Below are 20,077 nucleotides of genomic sequence, written 5' to 3'. Positions count from 1 at the left end.
TTCTTTGAGCATTCATCAACTTCCCCAGTCTTTTGTTGCCCTGTCCCAACTTTTTTGAAATGTGTTGCAGGTATCCATTTCAAAATGAGCAAATATTCGCACAAAAACAAAAAAGTCTATCAGTTTGAACATCAAATACCTCGTCTTTGTGGTGTATTTAATTGAATGTAGGTTGAAGTGGATTTGCAAATCATTGTATTCTGTTTTTATTTACATTTTACACAACATCCCAACTTCATTGGAATTGGGGTTCTAAATCAAGCCTGAGCACGTAACAGGGAAATCACCATTAATTAAGTCCAGGGCATGGACGCTCCACTTGACAGGTGCTCTCTAAAGCCTGGAAAACCCCAGGAGGAAAAACATGACAGGTTAAATACTGCACCTGGAAGCAGCAGTGGAAAAAAAACATGATCAAATACTTTTGTGAACATTGGAGCCCACAGTGGAGGAGTTATGACAGAACGTATGGAGCGTGAAGACTCCACTCAGGAAATATACAACAGGAAAAATTTATGAGCTCAAAGGCTCACAGTGGAAAAATTTGGGAAGTGATATTAGCTCCATCCATGGCGACGGGATGTCAAAAAGGGAATACTAAGACAAAACGTAAGACCAGGTTACCGGCTGGGAGCGATGGCATGGCACAGCTGGGAAGCCACCGCAACCCGGTTCCAACCCAGAGGAACATGGAGGTTCTTCAGAAGCAAAGCAGCAGTTGTAAGCTGTGGTAAGCAGTAGATTCTGGCCCCGAACCCATGACAAGTCCGGGGTTAAATCTGGAACGGTGATGAGACGAGATAAACCTCAGCTGTGAGCACCCACTCAGTGAAAATGCTGATCAGCCATGAGATGCTGCTCTGTCAATTCCACGTGCTGACTTGACAGATGGGGCGGAGCCCAAGTGCAACTTGACAGCCAGGAGCAGAGCCCTGACATCACACACAGCAGACGCACCAAGCCACCAGCAAATTCACCCAGCAGCTCCACCTTAGTTTCACCTGAAAACACAGAGACAAAGAAAGAAACCAGCAGACCAGGCAGGACCAGGGGCAAACAACAACAGATGGTCCGTTTAAACCTGGGGGCAGCCTGTCAATGGGCTGCAGCATGCACACGCTCACTTGCTGCAGCCCATCACCACAGTGGTATATGTTTTTATTTATGTCCACATGAGGACAGCAAACAGAGACACTCGTGTCACAGTGGGCAGTTGTTAGTCCATGTCCGTCCAAACACAGTACGTGTTGTCGAGCGATGACGTCCAGTTCCACAGATCTCCACAACCGCTCCTGTCAGTGGCCACACCCCCTGTCAGTTTAGCGCACACACCAACTCACTATGTCTGTTTGCAAAGCCACATTCATGGAGCACTTAGAGAAATTTCACATCCAGCCCGACAGTGATTGTCTACAGACAGTTGTCGTGTTAATAGTGCAAATGGCCACACATTTTCTAAGTGTCAAGCGAGTGGTGTTAGATGTGCGTGCGTGTCACCTGGAATTTGGCTGACACCTGCCGTGAGAGTGTTCGATGGGTTCGCACAGTAGATGGTGGGCGGTGCTACCATGGCCTTGAAAGCCAGAGTGTGCACCTACTCTCTACTCGCTTTGGATTTTACTTTTACTCAGTACTAGTACATTTTGTATGAGAAATTTACTTTTGATACTTAAGTACAGTAAATGTCAGATACTTTTACTCAAGTAATATTTTTAAAGGAGATTTTAACTTTTACCAAAGTCATTTTATACTAAGATACTTTCACTCAAGTATCACTTTGAGGTACTTCATACAAGACTGCAAATCGAGAACATTACAGTTGAAATATTGAATGAATCCTTTATTCAATTGTCTGACTTCCAGGATAAATCTAAGTAGAAACAAATCAAAATGATCAGAACTTGCCTCACCCTCACTGCAATAAATATCATGCCCCTAAGCAAGGCCTTAAATGTGTTATTGCTGTAGTGGTGCTAACCCAGGGGCTGCAAGCTGAAACGAGTTCCCAGCAGCAGTACCATATGTATGAAATCAGCACTAAGTGAGGCTGCGTAAGGTCAAACGGTAATCAGTTAGCAGTGATTAGCGGCTGACACTGGGCTGCACCAGCAGACATCTGGCTGACAACTGATCCTCTGCTCAGTGACGTTAGTGTAAGCGGACACGCGGAGACAGATGGACACTTCTTGTCCGTGATTGTCCAACCACAGCCTGTCTGAACCAAAGCTGGAACATGTAAACCCTGATCAATACTGATATTTTCTATCAACTAATTATTTTATAAATTTGGGAACATCCTCTTAGAAAAAAAATTCCATTATTGCAAAGCATTTTTTTTCTGGTGCAGAGCATGTATGAATATTTAAAATTTGTATATGTCCTAAAACAGCTGTGAGATGTGAGTGCACGTGCCTTGTTTAGAGCTTCTAGAGAGCTGCCAGTGGTTGTGGAGATGATGCTCAATGCATATTGTATAACTGTTCAAGACACATAAATTACAAATCATACAACACCATAAATAATTGATATGCTTGAATCACAGTTTACCGTACTTTCAGACCTGCTACAATTCTTCAGGGGTCAGATCCAACAAGGAGCTGGAAACATTCCTCAGATTTAGTCCATATTGATTTGATAGTAGGACACAAACTCGCGCTCCCTCGCTCAAACTCTCTCTCTCATGCACATGCTCACACACACACATGCACACACACAAAAGCACCATTATGGGAGTCAAACAGAGAAACATTTTCATAAGAAAACACTAAATCTAAATTTCTCCTATTTGCCTTCTGGAAAACTAACTGAAATTTGGGGTCTTCTTTTTAAAACTCCACTGTCATGCTATCTGAGGGATGGTGTAACAGATGAACGTTGCACTGTGGACAGTTTGTCCTATCGCAGCCACAGAAGCCTGTAACTCTTACGAGTTGTATGTGGCTTCTCTCAGTCATATCCTTCATGTATGGCTACTCAGTTTTTGAGAGGCAGATTTACCACACTGCACCCTATTGTTTGTATTTCTTAGTCGACTTAAATGTCTGAATTATTCTTGACTTCATGGACGATGCTGTGATCTTTGCAAAGTTAGTGAAACAGCTGATTAGGGCACTTGCAGGAGAGGTGATGGTCAAGTGGTTCACTGGGCTTGTGACCAGAGGTCACAAATCCCCATCAGGCAAGAAAATCAATAAGGGCGCCTGGCCCAAGTTGCCGCCTGTGTGCAGTTGAGCACCTTACATGGCAGCACCCTGACATTGAATGCAAGGCATCATTCTAAAGCACTTTAATCATGAAAGCACTGTAAAAATGCAGTCAATTTACCACTCACTTGAGAGTGAGTGAAGTGAAGAACTGAGTGAAGAATCAGAGTGCCTGCATTTGCTTTTGTCCTAGCTCAAGAATCAGTATGTGGCAAAAGTGGCAAAACTGTAGAAAGAGGTACTCATGTCAGGGGGTCCCCAGACTTGGAGATCAAGGGAAGCATGAGAAAGACACGAGGCCGCTGGAAAGAGGTGTTTGGTGATGGGTCCTAGTGCTTTCTGTTTCATTGTGAGACCTGGGTGATTAGATCAAAGCTACAAGTAGATGTCTTTGGTAGAAGTGTAGTAGATGTTGTCTCTTTGGAGGATCCATCAATCCCACTGGAATGACTTTGTGTCAGCTCATCTGATACCTACCTATGCTTGACCACATTATCTAGCTTCCTGGGGGATTCTGAGGTGTTCCCAAGATAGCTTGGAGCAATAATCCCTCCATCATGTCCAGGGTTTCCCTAAGGCTTCCTCCCAGTTGGATGTGCCTAGAATACGTCCCTAAGGAGACGTCAGTTATCGGCAGTCTGTGAGTATGGAGGGACCGTGTCTACAAATACCTGATAAACTTAAAGCCGACAGTCCACACTACAAACACATGTAAATTGTTACATTTGTGTTACATTTTCTCTATTGTGGTCGTATACAGAGACAAAAACTGCCATTGTCCAAATACTTGTGGACCCAGCTGTTTGAGTTCAAACTGTTTCATTCACATACTAACATGTTGCCATGGTTATTGAGGTTGAATGGGTCTAAATGAAGATTACATCCTGAAAGCTCCCGAGAGACGTGATTTGTTCTGCATCGCGGTATGATGGCTGTTTCCAAAATTAACTGCAGCAAAGGTGTAATCTGTGTCCAGCCTTTGATTGTCTGGACTCAAAATGATGTGAGAGGGACAGCAGAGGTTAACTTAAAGCAGACAAAGATGGTGGAGGGGGATTGTTGGTGGAATGTTTCATGCACACAACAAATACTCTTCGTGTTTCACATAAACACATAAGCAACCACGAGACACGTGTAATAAAATCAATTGTGGCAGCAGCATCATAAATCATGATGTCAGGTCACTGGACATTTTACAGCGCAAAAAGCGTTGCATGCTCACACTGAGACATGTGTCATGCTTCAAACATTTGCCAGCAGCGTTTAAAGCATGTGTTGTATGTATGATGCTGGAGCTACACCTTCTGTCTCTGCAGCTTCCATCTGCTCAGGCAGATGTTACACTCTGCAGTTACTGATGACACACACTCCGTTTAATCCAGATTCTGTGTGGGGACTTTGAATGGCTCCGTGATTGAAAGTCAGCTTCTCTTTTTCAAATCTTCAAGGGTTTGTGGAACTCATTCCATTTTTTAAGCGAAAAATCATGTTCATCATGCAAACACATTCATACGCATGAATCGTACATCACATGTCAAAGTGATCTGTGATCAAGACACTTACCACCATATGTTTACATACACCAATTTCCCCCAGCAGCATGTGCAATTTTTTCAAACAATATGGACCTGATTTACGACAGGTTTGCATGTGCAAACACCACAGCACTCACAAAACTTTCACAGTCAGTATTCGATTTTGAAAAGAGTTGGAGGACACACTAACCAACTGCTTTCTGCAGACTTTTTTTTATGATGACTGAAAGACGGGACCAAACATTTAACGACGACACCTGGGGCCTGTACTACGAAGCGGGGTTAACTTACTCAGATGTAACCCAGGGTCAACCTCTTAAACCGGAGTTGACAAAACCTGGTTTTCTCAGGTGGTGTTAATCGGTACTACGACACTGAATAAGATGTTGATTTGTTGAACCTGTGTTAACCTAATTGGAGTTTGTGCGCGTTCACATAAAAGGGGCAGGTTGCAGCACACGTCACCATTTTTCAATGATGACGCGGTCACCTTACTTTACTGGAGAAGAGTGCACGATTATTATGCGGAGCTACGAGGAATTTAAATTAATGTTAAGGGGGAAATCGAACACGTCGTCTGCCAGTAAAGCAAGACAGTCTTGTTGGCAACATATTGCTGATTGGGTAAATGCATACGTACAATTCAAATGTTCCCCAAATCTGTTACAGATGATTAACCTGTGGAATGTCTGATATGTGTAAAAAAAATGACCTTCTTTCATTAATTATACCCAGATGCAACATGATTCAGAAGTGGGCATAGGCCTACTGATAAATGTTAGGTTAATTTAATGTTTCCTAAATAGGCTACCTTGACTGTATTATTGTTCATGTAAATGGGGAATCTTCTTCACAGACTAAGGTTAATTATGGAGTTCCACAAGGTTCTGTGCTAGGACCAATTTTATTCACTTTATACATGTTTCCCTTAGGCAGTATTATTAGACAGCATTGCTTAAATTTTCATTGTTACGCAGATGATACCCAGCTTGATCTATCCATGAAGCCAGAGGACACACACCAAATTAGCTAAACTGCAGGATTGTCTCACAGGCATAAAGACATGGATGACCTCTAATTTCCTGCTTTTAAACTCAGATAAAACTGAAGTTATTGTACTTGGCCCCACAAATCTTAGAAACATGGTGTCTAACCAGATCCTTACTCTGGATGGCATTACCCTGACCTCTAGTAATACTGTGAGAAATCTTGGAGTCACTTTTGATCAGGATATGTCATTCAATGCGCATATTAAACAAATATGTAGGACTGCTTTTTTGTATTTGCACAATATCTCTAAAATTAGAAAGGTCTTGCCTCAGAGTGATGCTGAAAAACTAATTCATGCATTTATTTCCTCTAGGCTGGACTATTGTAATTCATTATTATCAGGTTGTCCTAAAAGTTCCCTGAAAAGCCTTCAGTTAATTCAAAATGCTGCAGCTAGAGTACTAACGGGGACTAGAAGGAGAGAGCATATCTCACCCATATTGGCCTCTCTTCATTGGCTTCCTGTTAATTCTAGAATAGAATTAAAAATTCTTCTTCTTACTTATAAGGTTTTGAATAATCAGGTCCCATCTTATCTTAGGGACCTCATAGTACCATATCACCCCAATAGAGCGCTTCGCTCTCAGACTGCAGGCTTACTTGTAGTTCCTAGGGTTTGTAAGAGTAGAATGGGAGGCAGAGCCTTCAGCTTTCAGGCTCCTCTCCTGTGGAACCAGCTCCCAATTCAGATCAGGGAGACAGACACCCTCTCTACTTTTAAGATTAGGCTTAAAACTTTCCTTTTTGCTAAAGCTTATAGTTAGGGCTGGATCAGGTGACCCTGAACCATCCCTTAGTTATGCTGCTATAGACTTAGACTGCTGGGGGGTTCCCATGATGCACTGAGTGTTTCTTTCTCTTTTTGCTCTGTATGCACCACTCTGCATTTAATCATTAGTGATTGATCTCTGCTCCCCTCCACAGCATGTCTTTTTCCTGGTTCTCTCCCTCAGCCCCAACCAGTCCCAGCAGAAGACTGCCCCTCCCTGAGCCTGGTTCTGCTGGAGGTTTCTTCCTGTTAAAAGGGAGTTTTTCCTTCCCACTGTCGCCAAGTGCTTGCTCACAGGGGGTCGTTTTGACCGTTGGGGTTTTTATGTAATTATTGTATGGCCTTGCCTTACAATATAAAGCGCCTTGGGGCAACTGTTTGTTGTGATTTGGCGCTATATAAATAAAATTGATTTGATGATTTGATTTGATTTGATTTATGATTGCTATTCCTAATCCTGTCAATATTTCAGATGCAACAGCAGTGCCAAACGCACCTGGCAGCAGGTGAAGATGAAATATAAAAACATCCTTCAGAACGGTAGGTTTATATTCATAGCTTGATAAGCCCCACTTCGCCTAATTAATGGACATGCATTAGACCTATTTTGATATTAGTAATTACCCGCGATTGCATAAAACCCTTCTTTGATTTGCATTGTGGATAAGTAGCCAGGGAAAACGACAAATGCATCCAACAGTTTAGATAAAGCAAGTACTACCTTGCGAATCATACGACATACAGTATTCTTGCTCAGATGTTCAGCATCACCGATGGAATACATAAATTGTCCACTGGCAAAATAGGCACATGGCATATTATCTGCTCGATCGTCGGGGCATTGCTACACTGTAAAAAATTACTTTTTTGTAGAGGAAAATGCTGGCAGCTGTGGTTACCAGGGAATTCCTGTAAAACATACAGCAGCACAGTGGATAACATTACAGACATAATATGTATATGGATTTACAGTGAATGAACCACGGCTGACTCACATTAAAAGAACTGTTAAATGTACAAACAAGAGCTCTCTTTTTTGTACATTTAACTGCTGTATTTTTTACAGGAATTCCCTGGTAACCACAGCTGCCAGTGTTTTCCTGTAAAAACAACAGTCTTTTTTTACAGTGTACGATGGGTGATGTTACAGACTTCTGGCCCGATCAGCTGACAAAGATAGCAAATTCCCTCGGCCGAAAATCTATATCTTTCATACAGAATATCGTCCGGGTATGCCGGGTATTCCGGCGGTCTTTAAATGCCCTCGCCCTGCGGAGAGAGCCCCTCACAATTTGTGCTCCAATATCACACAGATCATCCAGGTAGGCCGGCATTGTCCTCGGAGTGATTGCAGGTGGATGGGTGGTACTTATAAGGGGTGTGGTTAAGCGCAAACCTCACACTAATCCTGGAACATAACCTGCTCGGAGCAGGTTTACCGCATGGCGTAAGTTGCCGTGGCAGCATACCTCGGTGGAAACCTATCCACCTTTCGTAGTACGGGTTAGCCGGGAAGTTACTCCACACGTCATCAACTTACACCTGAAGTTACCCTGATAAGCCAGTAACCCTGCTTCGTAGTACAGGCCCCTGATGAGGGATCACAGACTACATAATTTGTCAAACCAACTCAAGCCAACTGAACGCGTCAAACTCTCACGAGAGCGACTTGTGGCAGCACCTCGCAAGAGCAAGTTTGTGCGAGAGTTTGATGTAAACGACAGTGACTAAAACAATACAAACGAGAGTGACAGTCTAGAGGGTAAACAAACATGAACGACAAACAACTTACTGTTGCTGTGTTTTGCGAGGATATCTTCTATGAGAAATCTATTAAAGAGAAAAAACAGGTCACATTGTTGTTTTGATATTCCCAATGGCTACTTCCTGTCAGCCTCGTCTTCTCATGCTAGTCCTTGTGTCCCACCTCTCTTTTTTTGTTAGCTGCTGACAACGTGTTTGCAGTTGGGTCAGTAATCAGCACACACTGTGCAACTGCATTGCGCATCGGCTCAAAAAATTCAAACGTTTGACTGACTTCGACAGAAGTTGGTTCAGGTCTGTTCCCCTCACACACTTGCCAATTCGGATCTTTACCCCTAATCAGTGATAACAGATAGATAACAGATAACCAAAAAATTAACTTTGATAAGAGATAATCAGATAACTGAAAAGTTATCTTTGATTAAGATAAACTGATAAACCACCCACAAATGTATCAGAAGTTACAGATAACCGATAAATTCCAGTATTGTTTCTGGCATACTTGCAACTACTAATAAATTGAATTTGAGTTTTAACAACGCGATCGCTTCTGGAAACATCGAAAGCAACAAAAGACCTAAACAATGAGCCCACACTTCTATGTTTGAACATCCTCCCACCTGCTGGAAGCTTTTATTTACTACACAACTTACAGCACAGAAGGAACCTGAATGCAGCCACACAGCCCAGCTCTCTACTCAGTCACAATGCTCCGATCAGGCGGAGGTCTTGGAAAATAAAGTCATACTGACTTATGGTTTGGTGTATAAATAAAATGAATACTGATAGAATAACTCCATTAATATCAATTCTGTCATTTGTACAAAGTTAAAATATAACATATATCTTTCAATGTTGAATAATGCACTAATTCTGAGGTTTTGTAACAAACACAAACAGATTGCAAAGGATTCTGGGTAAAAGTGTCTCTGCTAAACACTGATTGGTTCAGTCATTCATTATGTAAACCAACACGTTAATGTGACGTGTGTCGTGTGTTGGTGTTTACAGATAAATGTGCTTTTGTAAAATATTCCATTTAATATTTGTAAAAACAGGCATTTTTACAGAGCCCTGGAAGTGTCATCGCAACATGTTTTGCATGTGGAGAGAATATGCACTCATTTTATTAGTTTTATTATTTTTTTTAATGGTAAACCAATAAACTGCCTAAAAACTTATCGGAAGTATACACTCTCAGCTACCAAGAAGCTGATTTTGAGTTTAAACGCCACCAAAGCTTGTAATAGAATCAAAGGCGATCACAAACAGCAAATGAGCCAGCACTTCTGTCTTTATGCGCTCTGCCCCTGCTATAGGAAAGCAAGATACAGTGGCCCAGCGATGAGGCAGAGGTCTTGAAATGGAAAGCAGGTTTGAATTATGGTTTTGCTTTGAAAATAAAATTATTCCGGGTAGAATAACTACATTAATGTAAACTCTTAAAATGTACAAAGTGATATATAACACATATCTGTTAATTTTAAAATAATGCACTAATTCTGAAGATTTGAATATTAACACACCAAAGGGATTACATGTAACTAAGCTGCCGCTCATACTGATTGGTTGATTCATTCATTCTATGTAAAAACCAACACAAGTGAATCAATGGAACATGTTGTTGTTTACAAATAAATGTCCTTTTTTAAAATATGTAATTTTCTCATTTGTATAAAAAAAGAAAGAAATTTTCAAGATCCCGCTAGACAGTGCCTAAGCGCACGCATGATGACATCACAACTCTATCCGGTTAGGGAGAAAAGGTTTCTTTCAAGAACAAGAACTGTCAAAAAACTTTCTTGTGTGCAGTTGGAGTTGTGTGTGTTGTGTGGGCCACCAGAAGAGGAGGTACTGCTGGCCCACCACCAGAGGGCGCCCTGCCTGAAGTGCGGGCTTCAGGCATGAGAGGGCGCTGCCGCCATGGACACAGCCGGGGGTGACAGCTGTCGCTCATTACCTCTTGACAGCTGTCACCCATCTACTCAACATCATCTCACTCCATAAAGACCAGACGTCATCTCCACCTCGTTGCCGAGATATCATACTTCATTGGAGGTAATATCCTCAGCCGTTTTGTAATTGCAATATTTGTATATTGTGAGTGTTTGCAGGAGTACCAGTTCCTCCGTCGGTGGAAGCTGTGAGAGCGCTGAAGGCACTCTTTTCCCCTGAGGAATCTTCAGTACTCTGCAAGTTATTGAGTGAGAGGTGGAGGTGGCATTCCCACCGTTGTTGTTACTGGGTGTACACACACCCACACTTGACTGTCTTTGTTCTTCGCCAGCAGTACCAGATCCGACAGTCGGGGACGGTGATCACCTGGGAATTCGGGACTTGGCGGCTCCAGTATTCACCAGGTTCTGGGGTGGCAGAAATCATGTGGTTCCGGCTCTTCTTAGGACAGACATCTTCTATCCTCGAGCCTGCCCACACGTCACCTTTGTGTATTGACTGTTATATTCTGAGATTGTCTGTATGTTCGTTGTGCACATTCACAACATTAAATTGTTATATTTTGGCTCATCTATTGACCGTTCATTTGCGCCCCCTATTGTGGGTCCGTGTCACTACACTTTCCCAACAGGATATCTCGGCCAGCGTCATGGACTCCAAGGGGCGTCACCCGGCTGTTGAACGACCAATGGGAGAGCAGGGAGCGCAGGCGTCTGCAGGAGACGTGATTGGTGAGCTGCAGCACATTCTCACTGCCTTTACGGCTCGGTTGGATCAAATGACTGAGCAAAACATCCTCCTGAACCGCAGGGTGGAGGCTCTCTCCGCACAGATGGCGGCGAGCGCTCAGGGCGCTGCTGCAGCTCGTCCTCCTGCCGACCCTGTGCAGGATATAAACGTTCCAGTGGTGGTTCAACAACCCCTCCCACCATCCCCTGAAGCATACATAAGCCCTCCTGAGCCGTACGGAGGTTGTGTGGAGACGTGCGCGGATTTTCTTATGCAGTGTTCGCTCGTCTTCGCACAACGTCCCGTCATGTACGCGTCAGATGCTAGTAAAATAGCTTATGTGATTGCTCTGCTTCGGGGTAAAGCACGTGCCTGGGCTACGGCGCTCTGGGAACAGAACTCACGGTTGTTATCAGCATACACTGGGTTTGTGGGGGAGTTCAGAACAGTGTTTGATCACCCTAACAGAGGAGAGACTGCTTCAACCGTGCTGCTGTCAATGAGACAGGGACGCGAGAGCGCAGCCGCTTATGCAGTCAACTTCCGCATCGCGGCTGCGAGGTCCGGCTGGAATAGCGTTGCGCTCCGCGCCGCCTTCATAAACAGACTGTCGTTGGTTCTGAAGGAGCAGCTGGTAGCTAAGGAGGAACCGCGGGATTTAGATGGGCTTATCGATCTCGTTATACGGTTAGACATTCGGTTGGAGGAACGCTGTCGGGAGCGAGGCGAAGGATGTGACCGGATACGCGCCGCCCCTCTCCCTTCCGGGTTCGAAAAGGGGCCGCCCTCCCCACGCTCCACAGCCGCAGCGCTTTGTGGGGCAACAGCTCCCCCTGCTGACGTTGTTAGGGAAACGCACAGGGCCAAAATGGGAAGGCTGATCCGTGGAGAGTGTTTTCTCTGCAGCTCAACTGAGCACACACAGAGAAACTGCCCCAAACGGCCAAAACGACAACACTCGCCCTTAGAGACTGGGCTAAGGGGGGGTCAAAACATTCAAGTGAGACACACACAAATTGCCACACGACTCCCAGTCACAATCCTGAGTGGGGATTTAACCCTTCAAGCCCGAGCACTGGTGGACACGGGGTCAGAAGGGAATCTGCTAGACAGCAGATGGGCAAGGGAGGTAGGGCTCCCTCTGGTGGTGCTTCCTTCGCCGTTACAGGTGCGGGCACTAGATGGCACCCTCCTCCCTTTACTCACACACAAGACACCACCAGTAACTCTGGTGGTGTCTGGAAACCACCGGGAGGAGATTGAGTTTTTTGTAACTCCTTCTACCTCCCGCGTGATTTTGGGCATCCCATGGATGTTGAAGCACAATCCCCGAATTGATTGGCCGTCTGGGGTGGTGGTTCAATGGAGCGAAACCTGCCATCGGGGGTGTTTAGGATCCTCGGTTCCTCCCGGTTCACAGGCTAAGGAGGAGGTCAAAGTCCCTCCCAATCTGACGGCAGTGCCGGTTGAGTACCACGATCTTGCTGATGTCTTCAGTAAGGATCTGGCACTCACCCTTCCCCCGCACCGTTCGTACGATTGTGCCATTGATTTGGTTCCAGGCGCTGAGTTCCCGTCCAGCAGGCTGTACAATCTCTCACGACCTGAGCGCGAATCAATAGAGACCTACATCCAGGACTCATTAGCTGCCGGGCTGATCCGGAACTCCACCTCCCCGATGGGGGCAGGTTTCTTTTTTGTGTGCAAGAAAGATGGCGGACTTCGTCCATGTATTGATTACAGGGGGCTGAATGAGATTACGGTTCGCAACCGATACCCGTTGCCATTGTTAGATTCCGTGTTCACCCGCCTGCATGGAGCCAAAATCTTTACTAAGCTGGATCTTAGAAATGCGTATCACCTGGTTCGGATCCGGAAGGGAGATGAATGGAAGACGGCATTTAACACCCCATTAGGTCACTTTGAGTACCTGGTCATGCCGTTCGGCCTCACCAATGCCCCCGCGACATTCCAAGCCTTGGTTAACGACGTCTTGCGGGACTTCCTGCACCGATTCGTCTTCGTATATCTGGACGATATTCTCATCTTTTCTCCGGATCCTGAGACCCATGTCCAGCATGTACGTCAGGTCCTGCAGCGGTTGTTAGAGAACCGACTGTTTGTGAAGGGCAAGAAGTGCGAGTTTCACCGCACGTCTTTGTCCTTCCTGGGGTTTATCATCTCCTCTAACTCCGTCGCCCCTGATCCGGCCAAGGTTGCGGCGGTGAGAGATTGGCCCCAACCAACAAGCCGTAGGAAGCTGCAACAGTTCCTCAGCTTCGCTAATTTCTATAGGAGGTTCATTAAGGGCTACAGTCAGGTAGTTAGCCCCCTGACAGCCCTGACCTCTCCAAAAGTCCCCTTCACCTGGTCGGATCGGTGCGAAGTCGCGTTCAAGGAGTTGAAACGACGGTTCTCTACTGCGCCAGTTTTGGTGCAGCCCGACCCTAGCCGCCAGTTCATGGTTGAAGTGGACGCCTCTGACTCAGGGATAGGAGCCGTGCTGTCCCAGAGCGGAGAGACCGATAAGGTTCTTCACCCGTGTGCCTACTTTTCACGCAGGTTGACCCCGGCTGAACGGAACTATGACATCGGCAATCGAGAACTCCTTGCGGTGAAAGAGGCTCTTGAGGAGTGGAGACACCTGTTGGAGGGAGCGTCTGTGCCATTCACGGTTTTCACTGACCATCGGAACCTGGAGTATATCAGGACCGCCAAGCGGCTGAACCCCAGGCAAGCCCGCTGGTCACTGTTCTTCGGGCGTTTTGACTTCCAGATCACGTATCGCCCCGGGACCAAGAACCAGAGGTCAGATGCCTTGTCCCGGGTACACGAAGAGGAGGTCAAAACTGCACTGTTGGATCCACCGGAGCCCATCCTGCCTGAGTCCACTATCGTGGCCACCCTCACCTGGGACGGAATATATCCAGGCCTGCACCACCTGTGCCAGGGGCAAGGCAGTACACACAAAGGCCCAAGGACTCCTCCAGCCACTGCCGGTGCCTCATCGCCCCTGGTCCCACATCGGGCTGGATTTCGTCATGGGCCTCCCGCCGTCCCAGGGCAACACCACCATCTTCATGATAGTGGACCGTTTCTCCAAGGCGGCCCACTTCGTGGCCCTCCCGAAGCTCCCAACAGCCCAGGAGACAGCAGACCTCCTGGTCCACCACGTTGTCCGTCTGCATGGGATACCCTCCGACATCGTCTCAGATCGTGGTCCCCAGTTCTCCTCACACGTCTGGAGGAGCTTCTGCAGGGAACTGGGGGCCACCGTGAGCCTCTCGTCCGGGTACCATCCACAGACGAACGGACAGGCAGAGCGGGTCAACCAGGAACTGGAACAGACCCTCCGCTGCGTCACATCCGCGCACCCGACGGCCTGGAGTAACCATCTGGCCTGGATCGAGTATGCGCATAACAGCCAGGTGTCTTCGGCCACCGGCCTCTCCCCATTTGAGGTGTGTTTGGGGTATCAGCCCCCGTTGTTTCCCGTGGTGGAGGGAGAGGTCGGTGTGCCCTCGGTCCAGGCCCACCTGCGGAAGTGCCGTCGGGTGTGGCGCTCCACCCGCTCTGCCTTGTTGAAGGCCCGGACGAGGGCGAAGACCCATGCAGACCGCCGGCGATCCCCGGCCCCTGCTTACCAGCCCAGGCAGGAGGTGTGGCTTTCCACGAAGGACATCCCCCTCCAGGTGGACTCCCCGAAACTCCAGGACAGGTACATTGCCCCTTCAGAATCCTCAAAGTCCTCAGTCCTGCCGCAGTGAAGCTCCAACTCCCGGCTTCACTGCGGATCCATCCGGTTTTCCACGTGTCACGTGTCAAACCTCATCACATCTCACCCCTCTGTGCTCCCGGACCGGCGCCCCCTCCTGCTCGGATCATCGATGGGGGGCCGGCTTGGACGGTGCGCCGGCTCCTGGACGTCCGTCGGATGGGTCGGGGGTTCCAATATCTGGTGGACTGGGAGGGGTATGGACCCGAAGAACGCTCCTGGGTGAAGAGGACCTTCATCCTGGATCCGGCCCTCCTGGCTGACTTCTACCGCTGACACCCCGACAAACCTGGTCGGGCGCCAGGAGGCGCCCGTTGAGGGGGGGGTCCTGTTGTGTGGGCTGCCAGAAGAGGAGGTACTGCTGGCCCACCACCAGAGGGCGCCCTGCCTGAAGTGCGGGCTTCAGGCATGAGAGGGCGCTGCCGCCATGGACACAGCTGGGGGTGACAGCTGTCGCTCATTACCTCTTGACAGCTGTCACCCATCTACTCAACATCATCTCACTCCATAAAGACCAGACGTCATCTCCACCTCGTTGCCGAGATATCATACTTCATTGGAGGTAATATCCTCAGCCGTTTTGTAATTGCAATATTTGTATATTGTGAGTGTTTGCAGGAGTACCAGTTCCTCCGTCGGTGGAAGCTGTGAGACCGCTGAAGGCACTCTTTTCCCATGAGGAATCTTCAGTACTCTGCAAGGTATTGAGTGAGAGGTGGAGGTGGCATTCCCACCGTTGTTGTTACTGGGTGTACACACACCCACACTTGACTGTCTTTGTTCTTCGCCAGCAGTACCAGATCCGACAGTCGGTGACGGTGATCACCTGGGAATTCGGGACTTGGCGGCTCCAGTATTCACCAGGTTCTGGGGCGGCGGAAATCGTGTGGTTCCGGCTCTTCTTAGGACAGACGTCTTCTATCCTCGAGCCTGCCCACACGTCACCTTTGTGTATTGACTGTTATGATATTCTGAGATTGTCTGTATGTTCGTTGTGCACATTCACAACATTAAATTGTTATATTTTGGCTCATCTATTGACCGTTCATTTGCGCCCCCTGTTGTGGGTCCGTGTCACTACACTTTCCCAACAGTGTGGTGATGAAAAAAGCTACATCTGCAAAAATGTTAGTGGTCGAAAAATTATCGGACCAAAACGTATCAGAAGATAATTGGTCCGATGATGGTTTTCGAAGTTATCTGAAAAGCTAATCCAATAATCCAATGAAAACATCTTCTATAATTAGCGGTTAGTGGATTAGTGGAACTGTTCCCACCACTGAGGAAAACTCTGATTTCAAACCTGGGTAGGTGAGGCCCGGTAGCCATTGTAACCCACTGAAACTATTCAGTAGTGGGAATAATGGATAACATCTAGGTGGCTGTTTGGCTATGGTCACCGTGAGGGCTGGTCCCCTCCATGCTGTTGAGGATGCACCGCGGTTCACTTCCAGCAACCCCTGCAGCAGCAATAGTACTGGGCTGTACTGGAATCTACCTTTCCACTCGGGCATCACTGGGAAGGCTGAGAGGGCCCCTTGGCCACATCTGCCCTGGGGTCAGAATTTGTTGCCAACTCAGCAGAGGAAGTCCCATGGCAATGGCGAGGAAGGCGATGACAGCAGGCTTGAGCAGCTGGAAGCTGTTAGCTAGACTTCCACACATGGGCGGCCGCAGACATGATGGTTGTGTGCTCATCGACCACAAGCAGAGGCTACATTTGGTCCTCTCTGTGTGACCAGGCAGCTCTTTTCGGAGATAGCACTTCCTGCCTCGATCTGAGGATGCACCAGGAAAAGGGTGGGTACACAAAGCCTGTGCAACTCAACACTGGCTAAACTATTGTGACTGGTGGGACTCTATCAATGTGATTGAAAAACAGAATTGCATTGAAAGTCTGTAAAAAAAAAAAATGGAAGATCCATGTGGTTATATCCAACTAGACTGTGCAGACTCTTCTTTATCAGGCAAACAACGAGCTTCCAGAATGGAAAGTTGACACAGAGCTAGTGAGATACCATGTTGCTCTGGCTGCACTGTTGGAAATCTGGCTGACTGGTCATGGGGTCATTAAAGGAACAAAACTACACCTTTTACTGGTGTGGAGGGGACTCTGATGATTCAGGTGTTGGCTTTGCAGTCAGCGACAGCTTGGCAAAATGCAATTGGTGCAGTCCGAGGTGAGCATGTACTCAGGGAACATGAAGATTTACTTGCAAATGACTATAATTGGCTCATAAGCCAATTTCAGTTACAAAAAGAGAAGAAAGTGCCGTGATAACTCACCAAATGGCATTTGGTGCGGCCATATTTCTGCTTATACGTGACTGAAAGTGGCGTTTTTGTTGCACTGTTGGCTTGTCATATAGTACTGTGGTGTGCCGCTCACAGGACATGCGTGTCCTGTCAGACAGACAGACTGCTGCGTGTCCACATGAACTGATGGTCCATTTCAGCTGAGGCAGCCTGTCAATGTGCACACACTCCAGCCCGTCACAAAAGCGATATATGTTTATGTATTTCCACCTGAGGACAGCAAGCACACACACACGTGTGTGACCATGAATACACAGTACGTGTTCTGCAGCTGTGACATCCAGGACCAGAAACAGCCAGCCATGCCCCCTGTCCGGTCAGTGCACAGACCACGGTGTCACTCTTTGATCAGATGAGAAGCGCCTTGCCTGCAGGAGTCCGCGGAACCACACGCACGCATGTGTTGGGGGAGAGCGGGGGTGAAGGAGGGGGCGCGAAACATATGCACACATGTTGTGGGAGGAGCTGACACTCTGGCACACCACATATGTACCATAATTTCCGGCAACTCCACAGTCATGGTGGCACTTAGACAAATTTCACTGCCACCTCGAAAGTAGTAATAGCGTGAATGGCAACATATTTTCTAAGTGCCAAGTGAGCGGTGTTAGATGTTTGTGTGTGTCAGTTGGAATTTGGCCGACGTATCGATGGGGCTCTCACAGGGCACACTCTGTCTTTCAGCTGCTGGTGTACACAAACAGTTGTAGCAACAGGTGTACGAGGCATTGGAAGCAGCTCAGATTTTACACGTGTTGTATACGATTCCTGCTTCATGTGCAATTAATGCGCAATTCCACCACATTCGGACTATGTGTGAAGGGGACCTAAGGCCTTCTATGACTGTCTTAAGGTGATTTATGGCCCAACGCAGAGCAGAACAAACCCTGTACTGAGTGCGGATGGTAAAAAAGCTGTACACATCTCCTGATGACATAGAAAGAACATTTACAAACTCTACCTAACCAGTCATCCTGTGCTGATGATGCAGCAATTGACCAAATAAAAACTTGCCCTATGCACAGTAAGCTAGACCACCCACTGTCTATGGAGGAGCTTGTCAAGGCAATCAAGAACACCAGCTCTGGAAAAGCTCCTGGCGTGGGTGGCATCCTTGTTGAGATCTTCAAGAAGGGTGGACTAGCACTCCAAGGTGCTCTACTTGATGTCTTTAGTGCCTGCTGGGAAAAGTGTGAGCTACCCAGGATGATATGGTTATCAACATTTACAAACATAAAGGTGACCAACGCATCTGTGGGAACCACTGGGGATCTTGCTGTTTTCTATTGCAGGTAGAATCCTTGCTAAAATCGTTATATCGCACCTGCAGCTTTTGCCTGAGGAGGTGCTCCCAGAAAGTTAGTGCAGTTTTCACAGCAACTGGTGCTCTGTCGATATGATTTTTATCATCTGTCAGTTGCAGGAGAAGCTGATCAAGCAAAACATGCCACTCTATGCCATCTTTGTGGATTTTACGAAAGCGAGGAAACACATTCTGGCACATACATGAGAGGTGTGGTTGCCCCCAAAGCTGACCACTATCATCAAGGCTTTTCACAATGGCATGAAGGGGAGTGTCTCAGTGTCTGGCGTCAGATCTGAGCCCTTTTACATCATGCATGGAGTGAAATCAGGTTGTGTCCTCGGATCTACACTTCTCTCTATCTTACAGCAGTGATAGATGACATGTCAACTGACATCACCAATGGCATGTACATTCATACCAGGTAAGACGGTGGCCTGTACAATCTGTCACAGCTGTGTTCTCACCTTAACATTCTGGAGAGATGTCTCCGTGATTTCTTGTATGCTAATGACACTGTACTGGTAGCTCATTCACTTCCTGACATTCAAGAAATCGTGAACCACTTTTCACAATCAGCTAGTGCCTTCGGGCTGTCAGTCAACATCAAGAAGACAGAGATGCTATACCAACCTGCACCTGGTCAAACCACCATTAAGCCTGACAGTCTGATGAATGGGAGCCCAGTTAATTTGGTTCAAATGTTCAAGTACCTTGGCTCCACCTTAGCGTTGGGAAACACGCTGAATGCTGAGCTTGATGGTAGCGTAAAAGGCACTGCCCCCTCATTCTCTCGACTGAAGGACTGGCTTTGGAATCAGCATGGCATTGGACTGAGCACAAGGTGTACATGGCTGTGGTACTGAGTGCTCTGCTCTACTTGGCAGAAACGGATGCACTTTACAGAAGACACAGAGACAGGCTCTCTGTCGTCCAGCTAAGACACCTTTAGACAACTGACATGCCAGCATGTGACTCATACGTCCCGCACATGCTGGACATATGTTGTAGGTACGTTATGTGATTGTTGGCACACATTTCTTGTAATTTACTCATAAGTCTAAATCCATCGATTAATGCTGGCCACTGATTGGCTGAAACGTGCGGTCCTTATGCAGAACGACTGTTTCATTCACACACGGAGTAAGTCTGACCTGTTCATTTCAGTCCAATTCACCATCAGAGACGGACATGAATCCACATAAATCTCATGATTTTTACAATGACGTCTGAAAATACTTTAATTCATGGCTGGAAACGTGGTGTTTTAAAGCAAGTCCCTCTGTGGTTTTTCTGCTGCAGGTGCATTTCTCAAAGGATGCCGGTGTCGCGCGGTCTGATCACACAGAAGTGCTGTGATGATTTAAACTTTTACAGCGTTGTCGCTGTGGTGTTATCGTCAGATGTCCTGATCGATCGATCAGGGTGATCACACCTGATTAATGCGCTGTTTAAACAATTAAAGTGCCATCGCTGACAGATCACACAGCACTCCATTCAGGTAACACCTGATCACGGTTGACTGGAGCTTCAAAAGTTTAAATCATCACAGTGTTTCGTTATTCAGGTCTGTGATGATCTGATCTGATCTGACCTGATCAGATCCGCTGATCAGGAAGCAGTCATCACTTAATCAATATTTAAAGAGACAGCAGTTCGTTCATTCACAGCAGTTGT

At 46.9% G+C, this 20,077-nt stretch overlaps 1 long non-coding RNA gene across 1 annotated transcript; it reads left to right on the top strand.

The window, feature by feature from the left end:
- Positions 1–934: 934 nt before the first annotated feature.
- Positions 935–13,975, top strand: LOC117522217. Its single transcript, XR_004564176.1, has 3 exons — positions 935–1,069; positions 2,404–2,408; positions 13,964–13,975. It is a non-coding gene; the product is annotated as an uncharacterized LOC117522217 (long non-coding RNA).
- Positions 13,976–20,077: the final 6,102 nt, after the last annotated feature.

Source organism: Thalassophryne amazonica, chromosome 12 (assembly GCF_902500255.1).
Source record: "Thalassophryne amazonica chromosome 12, fThaAma1.1, whole genome shotgun sequence".
Lineage (NCBI taxonomy): Eukaryota > Metazoa > Chordata > Actinopteri > Batrachoidiformes > Batrachoididae > Thalassophryne > Thalassophryne amazonica.
This window is presented reverse-complemented; position numbering and strand designations above follow the sequence as displayed.